General features: G+C 40.4%; 1 protein-coding gene across 2 annotated transcripts in view; it reads right to left on the reverse strand.

Moving 5' to 3' along the window:
- Nucleotides 1-9,684: 9,684 nt before the first annotated feature.
- LOC128734238 (probable helicase with zinc finger domain) overlaps nucleotides 9,685-13,781 on the reverse strand; it is a 29,259-nt gene continuing 25,162 nt past the window's right edge. For both annotated transcript variants that reach the window (XM_053828310.1, XM_053828309.1), the window contains one exon: nucleotides 9,685-9,919. The gene's annotated coding sequence lies outside the window, so the exon portion shown is untranslated. The remainder of the gene's footprint in view (nucleotides 9,920-13,781) is intronic.

A 13,781-nucleotide genomic window follows, 5' to 3' on the forward strand; every position in this document is an offset into this window, starting at 1 on the left:
TAATGGAAAGAGCTCAATTATTCACTGTCCTTGAGAGGTATGTTGAAATTGCTGGCACTTAATGTTTGATCATTACCATATCCCTGCTTGTTCACGACTTCTGCAAAGCTCAACAATCAGCTTCTATTACCAAAACACTAGAGGGCTGCGAACCAAGGTGGAAGATTTTCATGTTGCTGCATCTGATGCTGAGTACGATGTTATCGTTCTAACGGAAACTTGCCTGAATAATGAGATTCAATCACCTCAGCTTTTCGGTCAGAAGTAGGTACATCGTTTTTCGTAAAGATTATGACCCCATACGCTCTGGAAAATTGAGAGGTTGCGGGGTTTTGATTGCGTTCCATTATCGGCTAATCTTTTCTCGCTCTACAGTTCGATTTGATGAACATATCGAGCAGTTGTAAATGGAGATGGGAATGGAAGAACAATACATGTTAGTGTAGTATACGTATACGTCCCTCCTGATCTCGCGGTTGAAGTAGACGTAATTAGAATGCTCATTTACTCGGATGCTTGCTCGGATGCCACCAGCTTTGTGTTCCCGGATTCGCTTAAAGTCCGCCCTCCTAGACGGACTTTCTCTACTGAATTTCAAGCAACTGAATGCGGTTAAGACTGAATGGTAGAAAACTGGATTATCATTTCGTTGATGAAGAGCAACGTGTTGTAAACTATCGAAATCAGTTGAGGGGGACATGAACTACTAAAAATTTTAAAAAAATCATAATTTTTTATTTCAAATTTTGATTCTGCAATCTTTTCCGCTTATTTTGATACTAAATTTGTAATGATCCGACCACGGGAAGTGACCGAAAAACGATCATACACATAAGCATTCCAGTGCGGCGTGGAATAACTTCGGCGGAATAAAACGCCGCTCCTGATAAACCATGATTTTTAAACTTTATGTACCTTTTTCTCAGAAACTACACAACGTATTGAAAGAAACTTTTTTTGTTTTGTTGGTGGCAGCTTAGCAAAGACTTGTATAACTTTTCAGTTTCGTAAACAAAACACAGCTTGAGAAAAACGAAAAAGAAGAAAAATAGATGCCTGAAAAAATAAAATTTTGTCTTCTTTTCCTTTTTTCTCAAGCTGTGTTTGACCAACCCGCAGCACCTGTGCTGCTCTCTCGTGTGCTGCTTCGGCTCATTTCGAAGATATGTTAGTTAAGTGTACTGGTCATAGTTCATAGTCATAGTTAAGTGTACTGGTCAGAGGTACGAATGAGTCTTCGCCAGGGACGGCTATAATATGGGATAGTACTGGTAGCGAGGAATAAGTGGGTAAAGTAGATCAAGCTTTGAAGGAATGGTATACCCCAATACACAAGCACGCATAAAAAATTTAATAAGGATATGGTTCAATAGCGATTATAGCAAAAAGAAATGCAGTGCAGGTCATACAGCAAACACCCGGGCGATATCACAATAGATCAACTATACTGGTCGCAGTGATGAGACCACACATGGAAAAAAGAAAAAAAAAGTAGCATTTACCGATAAAAAAGAAGAAAAACAAAAGTTATTTATATTAATTTATATTTATATTTCTAGTATAAATATAAATATAAATTAATATAAATAACTTTTGTTCGACTGATCCGACAAACTTCGTATTGCCACAAATTAAACTATGTTGTTCATAAGTCGTGAATCTCGGATGACCTTTGTGACAATCTCGAATTTTGCAAGTCTCTGAGGACTTCATGGATGTTTTAATATACAAATTTTCCTCACAGTAAAGTAGAAAACAGCTTTCTAGATTGCTTAGCCTGATAAAATAAAGCAGATAGCATTTAAATATTCGCCATCATTACAAGCCATTTCGCCGAATACCATTTTGCGGAACACCAATTCTCGGTTGACCATAATGCGGAATATAGAGTTTCGCAGAATACCATTTCGCAAAAAACCTTACGCGGGATGTACTATCACACGGAAAGTCTTTTCGTGGAAAGTACCATTTCGCAGGAGTGACCCAACTGAGGGAAAGTAATAGAGGTCAGTAGATCTAGGGAAATAAATAAACCTAGATAGAGGTGACGTCTACGGGGGGCTGCCCCTATCGCAGTAGCCAGTGCTTCCGACGGCAGATCGCCGGCATCACTCCCTGGCTTGTGTCAGGCTCGCCCTGAATCATCTAGTGTTACTATTGATAGTTTCTGGTGGTCTTGTTATTGACTAATGTTTTATGACAGTCTAAAATTTCTCGAGTTCGATTATTTTTTGAGTTACGCAAAAATTTCTGTTTTATTTGTATGAAAGTCCTTATCCCCCAACTGTGGGGGTTGAATGCCCCTGGTACAGAATATCGCATATCTCAGCATTAGAACATGCCTCGCGCTATATAGGGGAGTGTCGTCGTGGTTGGGCCACGTTTAGGAATTTGCCCATAACTTTCGTTTCAAAAGGAATTTTGGAAATCTAAATACATCGTTGCAAAGGTCTAAGAATAAGGTATATTTCCGGAAAGTTTTAAACTGGTTGCTTAAAACATAAAAAAGTTATAGGCATTTACGTGAAGACAAAAAATGTTGTCATAGTCGGGCCATGTTGTACAGGTTGGGCCACCGCAGAAAATCTAAGACATACGTATTGAAATTCTATATAAAGACATGAAAAGAATGAATTCAGTGAACAACTGCTCATATAAGTATAAATACCGTATTTTTAATTGCATTTTTGCGAAATTTGGGCGATCGTGTAAAATCAATATTGCTACTGCAATCGTCTTTTCCGAAGTGTACAACTACAGTGAAAAAAACAACAAAAATCTAGGTTTTTATCGTATTAATTTTGCTTCATTTCATCACAGTTTACGTGACCGACATTCTCTAGCGATTATTGCGCTATTATACTTAAAATTATGGTGGCCCAACCATGACTACTCAAGTGGCCCGACCTTTACAAATAGCGCTTTTCAGGTATTTCACCTTAGCCTTCCCAAACACCTTGCTGAAGGGGAATTTTCTATAGTCTTCGCGTGCAGCGCAACTCACTTCATACATTTTCAAAATTTATCTCGATAATTGCATGTCATGAATCATTTATTGAAGAAAAGCTCATTGCACCTAGAAAACTTTTTTGGTAAGATTTAGTCACTGAACTCAGTACGGGTGTTATGAATACACGATTGAAACTCACAATATTGTGAAAAGTTAGCTATCACAGTAAGAAGTTTCACGATGGTTGTGTCATAGATATCATGAGTGACTAAAACTGTAAAATCGTGATGGCCCGACCATAACAGTGGCCCGACGATAACGACAATACCCTACCATCTCGGCGGCGGTACACTGGGCTGCCGATGCGACGAACTGTCCAAACAGTTCGGTGCATCGTCGTGTCGGCAATCATCGGTGTCGTTTAGATTCCGACCGCGTTCGAAGACCTGACTGCTAAGCACAATCAGTCGTATTCAGCTGGCCAAACAATCAAGACTTGGGCGATTCTTTGTGGCTGTAATTTAGACTCTGCACACCTACCACAGGGGTGAAGGGTCTCAAACCATCATAAAAAAATTCCTGCCTCCAAAACCCCCCATATGCCAAGTTTGGTTCCATTTGCTTGATTAGTTCTCTAGTTATGAGGATATTTGTATTTCATTTGTATAGGACCCCCCACCTTGCTGTAACCCTCTTCGAGATCCGAAGGGACTCGAGACTGCCCCTGATACTCGAACAACACACATTACTCGATCCATCGTCGCCTTGACCAATCGCGTTAGTTTATCCGGAAATCCGTAGCAGTGCATAATCTGCCACAGCTGATCTCGATCGATCGTGTCGTACGCCGATTTGAAGTCGATGAATAAATGATGCGTGGGCACGTTGTATTCGCGACATTTCTGCAACACTTGCCGAAGCGCGAAAATCTGGTCCGTGGTGGCACGGGCACCCATGAATCCCGCTTGACATTGCCCCACGAACTCCTTTGCAAATGGTGATAATCGACGACATAAAAGTTGGGAGAGCACCTTGTAGGCGGCGTTTAACAGTGTGATTGCGCGGTAATTGCAACAATCCAACTCGTCGCCCTTTTTGTAGATCGGACACACGATGCCTTTCGTCCACTCCTCCGGTAGTAGCTCATCCTCCCAAATCTTGACAATGACCCAGTGCAGCGCTCTAGCCAGTGCGTCACCACCGTATTTCAGCAGCTCGCCGGATAGCTGATCAGCCCCAGCCGCTTTATTGTTCTTCAGCCGACCGATCTCTTCTGCTACCTCCTGGAGGTCGGAGGCTGGTATTCTGTCGTCTTCTGCATGTTCTCCAAGATCTATTGCCATATCGTCACCCCCATATTCAGCTACATCGCTGTTAAGGTGCTCGTCATAATACTGCTTCCACCTCTCGATCACCTCACGCTCGTTCGTAAGAAGATTACCGTCTGAGTCTCGACACATATCGGCCTGCGGCACATAGCCTTTGCGCGAACGGTTTAACTTCTCGTAGAACTTCCGTTTATCGTTAGCACGGTACAGTTCTTCGATCGCCTCGCGATCTCGATCTTCCTGTTGGCGCTTTTTCCTCCGGAAGACCGAGTTTTGCCTGTTCCGTGCTTGTTTATATCGATCCACATTCGCCCTCGTACGGTGTTGCAGCATTCTCGCACGTGTTGCATTCTTCTCCTGCACTAATTGCTCGCATTCGCCGTCGAACCAATCGTTTTTTCGGTTCGGATTCATTGTACCTAGTGCCGCTAGCGCAGTACTACCGATGGCGGTCTTAATGCCTTTCCAACCATCTTCAAGAGTTGCTGCGCCAAGTTGCTCTTCCGTTGGTAGCGCTGCTTCCAGCTGCCGCGCGTATTCCTGGGTAACTCCGGTATCTCGTAGCTGCTCGATGTTGGGTTGCGGCGTACGACTTCGACGCGTGTTATGCACTGTCGAGAGTTTTGAGCGAATGCAGACTGCAACTAGGAAATCATCCGAATCTATATTCGCACTGCGGTAGGTGCGAACGTTTATAACACCAGAGAAAAATTTACCGTCGATTAGAATATGGTCAATTTGGTTTTCTATTCGTTGGTCTGGTGATCTCCAGGTGGCCTTGTGGATATTTTTGCGGGGAAAGAAGGTACTTCGGACTACCATACCGCGGAAAGCTGCAAAATTTACGCATGGTTGGCCGTTGTCGTTCGTTAAGGCATGCAGGCTGTTTGGCCCGATTACCGGTCTATATATAGCTTCCCGTCCTACCTGCGCGTTCATGTCACCGTCGACGATTTTCACGTCCCGTCGCGGACAGCCTGCTCCAGCTGCGCGTAGAACGCCTCCTTCTCGTCATTGGGTCTCCCTTCGTGTGGGAAATGCACATTGATGATGCTGTAATTGAAGAAACGGCCCTTAATCCTCAACTTGCACATCCTTGCGTTGATCGGTTGCCAACCAATCACACGCTGGCGCATCTTTCCCAGTACTATAAAGCCGGTTCCCCGCTCGTTGGTGGTGCCACAGCTCTGGTAGAAAGCAGCCGCTCGATGCCCGCTTTTCCATACCTTCTGTCCTGTCCAGCAAAGTTCCTGCAGTGCTACGACTTCGAAGTTTCGGGGATGTAGTTCATCATATATTATCCAATCGCAACCCGGGAAGCCAAGCGATTTGCAATTCCATGTCCCGAGTTTCCAATCGTAGTCCTTATTTTGTCGCGTAGGTCGACGCCGATTGTTCCGATCTCTATTTTCTTCTTCGTTGTTGGCAACTTTTTGTTTTCCAGGGCGGCTTGTTGGGCCTGCCCCTAACCCCCTGTCTCGCCGGAGGACCATCGTGCACAGCACTGTTTAGAGTCCCTGCTGGCATAAGGACGAGTATAATAATCAGCCGCCCCTAACATGGAGAACAGAAGCTGTTTGAGCCGCACCTCCGTGGTGAATAGACGCTCGTGTTTGACGAAGCATTTCCTCTACCGCCATGCTATGGTTACCGCGCCAGTACCCAGTAAACCATTTGGTTTGTATATCTCGATTGCAACTGAGATATACGAAATCATATCTGAACGAAAAAGTTATATTCCACGCCATATAAGAACATATATGTACCAAAGTGGAGGTGATATACGTGCGAAAACTTTGACAATTACTTGTAATTCTATTTTGCGTAGTTTTTATAACACGCAACTAAATACTCCTGAATATATGATTAAGATATAATCAAATATTGCAGTCGTCTATACTGCTTTATAATTCAGTCATAAATTGTATATGAAGACACGCACGACTGCAAAACAACTTATGGTTCACTTCGATTTGACATACTCTAATCATTATACAATTCCAATGTGAAATTGACATGAAAACGATTTAATGTGAACTTTCTATTACGATTTTGTGTTATCTGGGTATTCGCGTCGCACCTCCTCACTTCGCTATTGTCAGATTGACAACATTGCCCAGGCTATGCCGCATTTGGTTATGAGGAAATTTGTATTTTATTCGTATGAAAGCCCCTCTCCTAAAAAGGTGAGAGGTTCTAATTCATCCACAGAAAAAACTCTTGCCTCCAAAAACTCCCACATGCCACATATGGTTCCATTTGATTGATTATTTCTCGAGTTATGAGGAAATTTGTATTTCATTTGTATAGGAGCCCACCCTCCTAAAGTGTGGAGAGTTCCTAATTCACCATAGAAAAAATTCTTGCCTCCAAAAACTTTCACATGCCAAATTTGGTTCCATTTGCTTGATAAGTTCTCGAGTTATAAGGAAATTTGTATTTCATTTGTATGGAAGCCACCCCTCTTAAAGGGGAAAGGAGTCATAATTCCCCTTCTAAAGAGGGGAGGGGTCTCAATTCAACATAGAAAAAATTCTTGTCTCCAAAAACAGTCACATGCAAAATTTTGTTCCATTTGCTTGATTAGTTCTCGAGTTATAAGGAAATTTGTATTTCATTTGTATGGAAGCCACCCCTCTTAAAAGGGAAAGGAGTCATAATTCCCCTTCTAAAGAGGGGAGGGGTCTCAATTCAACATAGAAAAAATTCTTGTCTCCAAAAACAGTCACATGCAAATTTTGTTCCATTTGCTTGATTAGTTCTCGAGTTATGCAAAAATTTGTGTTTTATTTGTATTGGAGCCCCCCTCTTAGTGGCTGGTGGGGTCTCTACCACCATAAGAACCTTCCCTGGCCCCAAAAACCTCTATGTGCAAATTTTCACGCCAATTGGTTCAGTAGTTTTCAATTCTATAAGGAACATCCCGACAGACAGACAGAAATCCATTTTTATAGGTACAGATTTAGGTTAAGACTAGATCAACGCCAGATTCCTAAGTAGAATTTAAGGTAAATGGCATTAGTAATGCTTATTGGTTATGTGGGAAGGGGTCATTTTACCCCTGTGGTAAAAATAAAAATAGCTATATCCCAAGTAAAAATGGAGGATTTATTGCACGCTCATGATGGTTTTTATGACCAAATTTAGTCATAAATACCATTATAAGAGCGTATTAAAACTTAAAATATTACTTGGGATATGTACTATTGGTAGGTTTACTGTTAAACCAGTACGATCAGGAAAGGCGGTGATAGTCCTACGAAAGCGAATTGAAATAATAACTTTCAGCAATAATTTATGATATTTTAATGCAGTTGTTTCTAAACGTGTTTTCAAATTGATCATTTCACAAATCAGCTTCAATATATACTAAAATAATTTATAAGTTTAGCTTTATACGCAGACCATGCAGAAAAGGCTTGATTTCGAATTTTTTTAAACCGAATCTTTTTATTACTATACAAAGAATCAGACCACTTATGGACAAAAGTTTCATGTTATTAGACTGCCTTTATGGATATCATTGAATATAATCAAAAGCATACGGTAATTGCAGTATGCAATCTACAGTAAAGGAACAGAAGAACGTCAGAGTATGAGCCAGTTGACGTAACAGTTGACAAAATCACCAAATGTACGAATCAAAAACTTCAAGATTGATAATTTTATAAGCACGAAAAATAAGTAAACCCAAGAAGTATTTATCAGAAGCTACTATAAATGGTCGGTGTTAAATCAGACCGGACCAAATCGCAAAGTTTAAAAAAAATGAATTAATGACAGCAAACGATCAAGAATTTTCTAAGCTACATTTTATTCTAATCACGCTGCATAAATGTTGCAAACAACCAGAGTTATGAGATGAATTCGGACGATTGATAGCTATAAACCATACGGAGCAGCAAACTTTGAACGCGTTTTTCTCGAAATCAGAGTTTTGTCACTTGGTTCGGTCTGACTTAACACCGACCAAATATCGTCACTAATAGATTGTCATAAATTATGCATTAAAATTCAAGTTTTATAAGAAAATTGATGATCTTAAGACAATGAGCTAGTGGCAAAATGGCTATTTATAGTATAATCGTGAACTAATTTTTTATCTTTTTATCTTTCTGTAATACTAATTTTTAAAAATATGTTTGTAAAGAATCCTGCAAAGTCATTACAGTCCGTTCCAGTTCTATAAAAAAAACTACACAATCGTGGAGCATTTCTTTGTATAGTAATTAAAAGGTAAATTATTATTTTAGTAATCACATACCTAAAAAAGAAGGTCATTAATAGAGGTTGTTCTTTAATAAAAAGTACATTTAAGTGATTTTATTTTGCATTTTCTGCAAATGTTTCTGCCAGTTTTAAATGTTGCTTTGTCTGTTGCTAAATTTTCAAGTAATATTTCATATATAATTTTGTTTTTACATATACAGTTACATTAAATACTAGTTTTCATCAATAATAGTTTTTTGGATTTTTTAAATTTTTAACTTTTTTTTGATTTTTGTAATTTTGTGATATAATATAATTATTACACTTTAAGGACTATGTATTACCGATGGAGAGATTTTTCTCAGCACTGATTCAGTAGTAATTTGGAATTTCGTAGTGTTGTTCTGTTCTGTCATTTTTCGGTTTTCCCCGAAAACGACGGATTCCATTTAGTATGAAACATCACTGAGAAATATCACCTTCAAACGGGGCAATTATTTCTACGTGTTTACATTCATATTTTTGCAACTTTTCATTTTTGTAACTTTTTTTTATTTTTGTTTTTTTTTTCAATAATTATTTTTAAACCATTAGTTTGTTATATAAAATGAGAGCATCTTCCAAATACATTAATTCTAACTAATACAATAAAATTATATTGTTGCTATAAAACTTATATAGTAAGAAACTTATATCGGAAAGAAAAGTAATAAGCCAAAGAAGGTTTGTATTTTTAGTAGGCATTCTATGCAACGATTAGATCGTCCTTGTTCTAGCTTCGATCATATATATATCAAGTATACATTAATACATATCGTCTAACTCTCCCACAGGGTTTTATTTAAAAGAAAAAAATATAAGAAAAACTAGGCAATTTCGTTTTTGTATACAAAACTGTAAGCTGATTAAAAAACCTTGAATCAGATTATTACTGCAGTATAGTTGATATTGTTTAATTTTTTGATATTACCGAGCTGCTACCAGTAGATGTAAAATGAATTATAGAACTGATGCAATTTCAGAAATGGAAATAATTCAATATACCATAGTTACTAATTTCAGTTTATTTTAGATTGGTTTGACTTAGAGGAAAAGAAACTAAAATTGATTATGTATGTTCACTTGCGTATTGAAAATTCAAAAAAAAATACTAACTGTAATAATAATTAATGTTGCAGTGAAGGATAATATAGCTTTCTTTATGTTTCTTTTTTATTTTGTTTTTTATAAATTATTAATTATAATATGTTATATACGTGTTTTAGATAAATATAAGTAGACATAACTTTTTGGGTTTTTAATATTTTTTCCTTTTTTTTTGTTTTTTTTTATGTTTTTCGATTGAAAACTTCATACAATTTGCTTAATCCAATAACATTCCTACTGCTGTTCCATTCTGTGTTTCTTCCATGCAGGATAGAATGAAGTCATACTGAAAAAAACAGTAAAAGAAAAATAATATTACCAACAGTCGTGGTAATGCATGAATCATGATCTATAGACCAGTTTAAGAACTGACAATATGGGCATCTTGCTGGTACCTTGCGTTATCTTAAGTACCAATACGGAAAGACATTATGAATATAGGCAAATTACTGTGTCTCTTTTGTCGTTAAATGCTCTATTCCCTTACTAAGGACATGGTTAGGTGTAGGCGTACTTAAAGCGAGAGCGTTGATATCATCAACGGTCGATACCAATAGAGAAGCACCCGATTGAAATACGCAAGGACAACGAAGAAGAGGCAGGCCCAGAGACTCATTGAGACGCATTTAGCCAACGACATCCGGGCTGTTGACGAGAGCCTGTCCAGGCAACATGTGAAAGTCATAGTTAGTAATCGTTAGCAGTGGAGATTATTCTGCCGGACCGGCGGGGTGAGCATGGACCACTAAGTGGTCGACCACGTTCTGGTTGATGATCGGTACTTTTTTGATGTTGCAGATGTGCAATCCTTCCGGGTACTGATGACAAGAATCGAGCCAGAAGTCACAACAAGTCACATATTGGTTGCAACGGTGGCACGCCAGAGCAGAGAGCGATACCGAGATGCTAGAGCACCCAAAAATAGACTTCACCGTCGTAAGAAACGCCAGCACTGTTATGCGCAACGACAAGGAGGGGAAAAATACCGAATTGATTGATTACAGAAAGGTCAGAGGTAGCTAGGCGTTGGAAACAACATTTCCATGTACGAATGGTGAACAAGATGGACCGGTTAACAGAAATAGGATAGCGATTGAGGATGATGGACAAGCTGTGGATCCACAAACTTTGAACGAGGTTAGAAAAGCAGTAAGAGCTGAAAAACGACAGAGCAGCTGAAAAAGACAGCATCCCGGGCAAACTTTTGAAAGTCGATAGCGAACGACTGTATTGTGTAATCCTTCAGGTTATACTAAAGGGGTGGACTGAGGAGGAACTATTTACCTATGCAACTATGCAGCATTGCATGGGACGGTGCTATTCGAAGGACAGGCGTGCAGAGAAGCGGTAGCATCATCAAGAAATCTCACATGCTCCTAGAGTTTGCGGACGACATCTATATCATCGTTGTTAACCGTAGAGTTGTGGAAGAGGCACACAGAAGAACGAAGATGCGATGATAGGGCTTATAATAAATTCTACCAAAACAAAGCATATGGTAGCTGGTAGAGAGCATGGTAGCCCTTCGGAGGTGATGCGGAGGTGAAACTGCGGAGGTGACCGATGGAGAGACTTTTGAAGTGGTCGACGAATTTGATCTTGGTAGTTAGTGACATGTGACAGCGATGTGAGCTGTAAAGTAAAAACGGCGAATATCGGCTATCAACAGCGCTTTATACGGATTACGTAGCCAGCTGAGCTTCCGTAGCCTGCAGCTCCGCACAAAACTCACGCTCACCAAGACGCTAATTCTTTTGGTGGTACTCTACGGTGAGGAAGCGTGGATGTTGAAAGAGAGCGACCGACGAGCTCTTGGTGTTTTTGAGCGTAAGATCATTCTATCAATATTAGAACAGGGAGTGTGGTGTGGGCGCATTATTAACCATTAAATATACCAAGTATACAAAGATGCGGATATTGTGAAGTGGCTAAAACACGACAGGATGCAATTGGCTGGCCGCGTAGGAAGGATGCCGGATGAGAGACCAGCGAAAACAATATTCAGCAGAGAACCCGACAGAGGCCGATGACTTCGAGGCAGACCCCGTACCCGTTGGATGAGCGCTGTTTACTTGGATGCTAGAGCAGCGGATATTAGGGGCGACTGGAGAGTGGCAGCCCAAGACCGAGAATAGTGGAGACGTCTCCTGAATTCGGCATGGCAGGGGCGGACTGGGAGCCAAAGGGCCCACCGGACCTTTGATATTAAGGGCCCCAGTTTGCAATATTGTCATGATAGTAAATTAACACAAAAAAAGACATCTACTCAAAAGACATCAGCGTTACAAGGACAGTAAATCGAATGAATATGGGCTCTATTTTGTAAGTTATGTCGTGCAACTCGACTCGACTCAGGCACTGTCGAGTGTCGAGTATCGGGAGAACGGGCAGCATAGCGGCTCGATGCTCAAAACAAAACAAACTCAGTCGTTATTAGGACCGAGTTACCAGCTTTTAGCATGTGCGTCATATTAGCGGTTCACGGTACTTTAGTTTTGACGCATTTTTCTTCAGCCCAATCTTCGCTGCTTTGAGTTTTAGTTTGTTCAGTCACCACCCCAGATGCTGTTCTATCGACAATATCCATTTCATTGGGAAAACAGACGAACTAACTAGATTTGCTGAAGATTGTGCCTGTGTGTTGCTTCTTTGATAACATCCTGTAACGGCATGTTGAACAGCCCACATGAGGAACCATCACGTTGATAAAGTCCCCTGCGAAGTTAGAATGGCCATGATTTTACGGTCGATGGTATCATACGCAACTTTGAAATCAATGAAATAATTGTCCGTTGAATTCTCTATTCGTGGACTTTTTGGAGGATCTGCCGCAGCGTGAACATTTGATTTGATTTGCGTAATAAATGATATGATGTCAATAGTTCAATATATATGAGTAGCTTACTGCGTCTACACGTCAGAACAGAACAGTTCATAGTGCAGGCGATTCCCGTGCCGAATTATAGCTATCCCTGGGATTCAACTCTTGGATTCTCCTACAAGAATCATGCTTCTATAAGCAAGGTATTCTGTGCGAATCCTCTGTAGAATACCTTCTCACGATTTCAATGTGAGGAATGCCCGAGACTCTGCGCGAATCTTTTTGGTTCATCCTGTTAGAACTGCGGAAAAAAGAACCCACCATCTAAAAACGCCAGTACGAAGAGCACGTGCTCGCCGGTCCAGAAGAAAGGTTCGTCAGCAACGTCACACGGAGTTTTCACAAAACGGTCAGGTGCAAGAATTTTGCCATGCCTGTGATGTGCAATGATAGTGCTGGCAACCTGCTTACTGACCAAACGACGGTAGCAGCCAAGTGGAAGAGTATTTCCAGACGCTGTTGAATAGAGAAGTAAACACGAAGACACGATAAGAATTTTGAGCGAAGGCCAAACTGTGGAGCCACCAACACAGGAGGAGGTCAAAAGAGCAATCAGTGAGCTGAAAAACGGTAAGGTTGCTGTAAAGGATGGTATCCCGGCTGAACTTCTAAAAACGGGGAGCGAGCAGTTGTACGAAACAATTCGCCACCTCATTGTCAGGAACAGAATATGGGAGGAAAATAAATATCAGAGGAGTGGTTGATTGGCCTCATGTCCCATAATTTTAAAAACTGACATCGACATGAGAGTAAAAACTATCGAGGCATTACGTTACTCAATTTTGCGTATAAGGTGCTCTCCCTATTCTGTGTTTTAGACTGAGTCTGTTAGCTGAGTTCTTCGTTGGCGAGTATCAAGCTGGTTTTCATGAGGGTCCATTCTCGATGGATCAGATATTTACCATGCGTCTAGTAACTGACGAGTTCCGGGAGTACAACTTGCAGGCTCATAATATTTTTATGGATTTCAAGGTGGCATACGATTCAGTCAAACGAAATGAGCTGTGACAGTTAACGCTAGGACATGGTTTTCTCACAGGACTAGTTACGTTGATTCGTGTGACGCTGGATGAGTAAAAATTATGAGTCAGAATAGCAGATGAGACCTCACGTGCTTTTTGATTTTGCGGATGACGTCGATATACCAAAATCAAAAGTAGAGCAGCGAAAGAAGCCTTTAGGTCATTTACTGAGAAATTGGGACTTTCCATTAACACCGCCAAAACGAACTACATGGCGTGGAAATCCAAATGGTGGTTGTGTCGAA

The sequence above is a fragment of the Sabethes cyaneus genome, chromosome 2 (genome assembly GCF_943734655.1).
Source record: "Sabethes cyaneus chromosome 2, idSabCyanKW18_F2, whole genome shotgun sequence".
In the NCBI taxonomy this organism is placed as follows: domain Eukaryota; kingdom Metazoa; phylum Arthropoda; class Insecta; order Diptera; family Culicidae; genus Sabethes; species Sabethes cyaneus.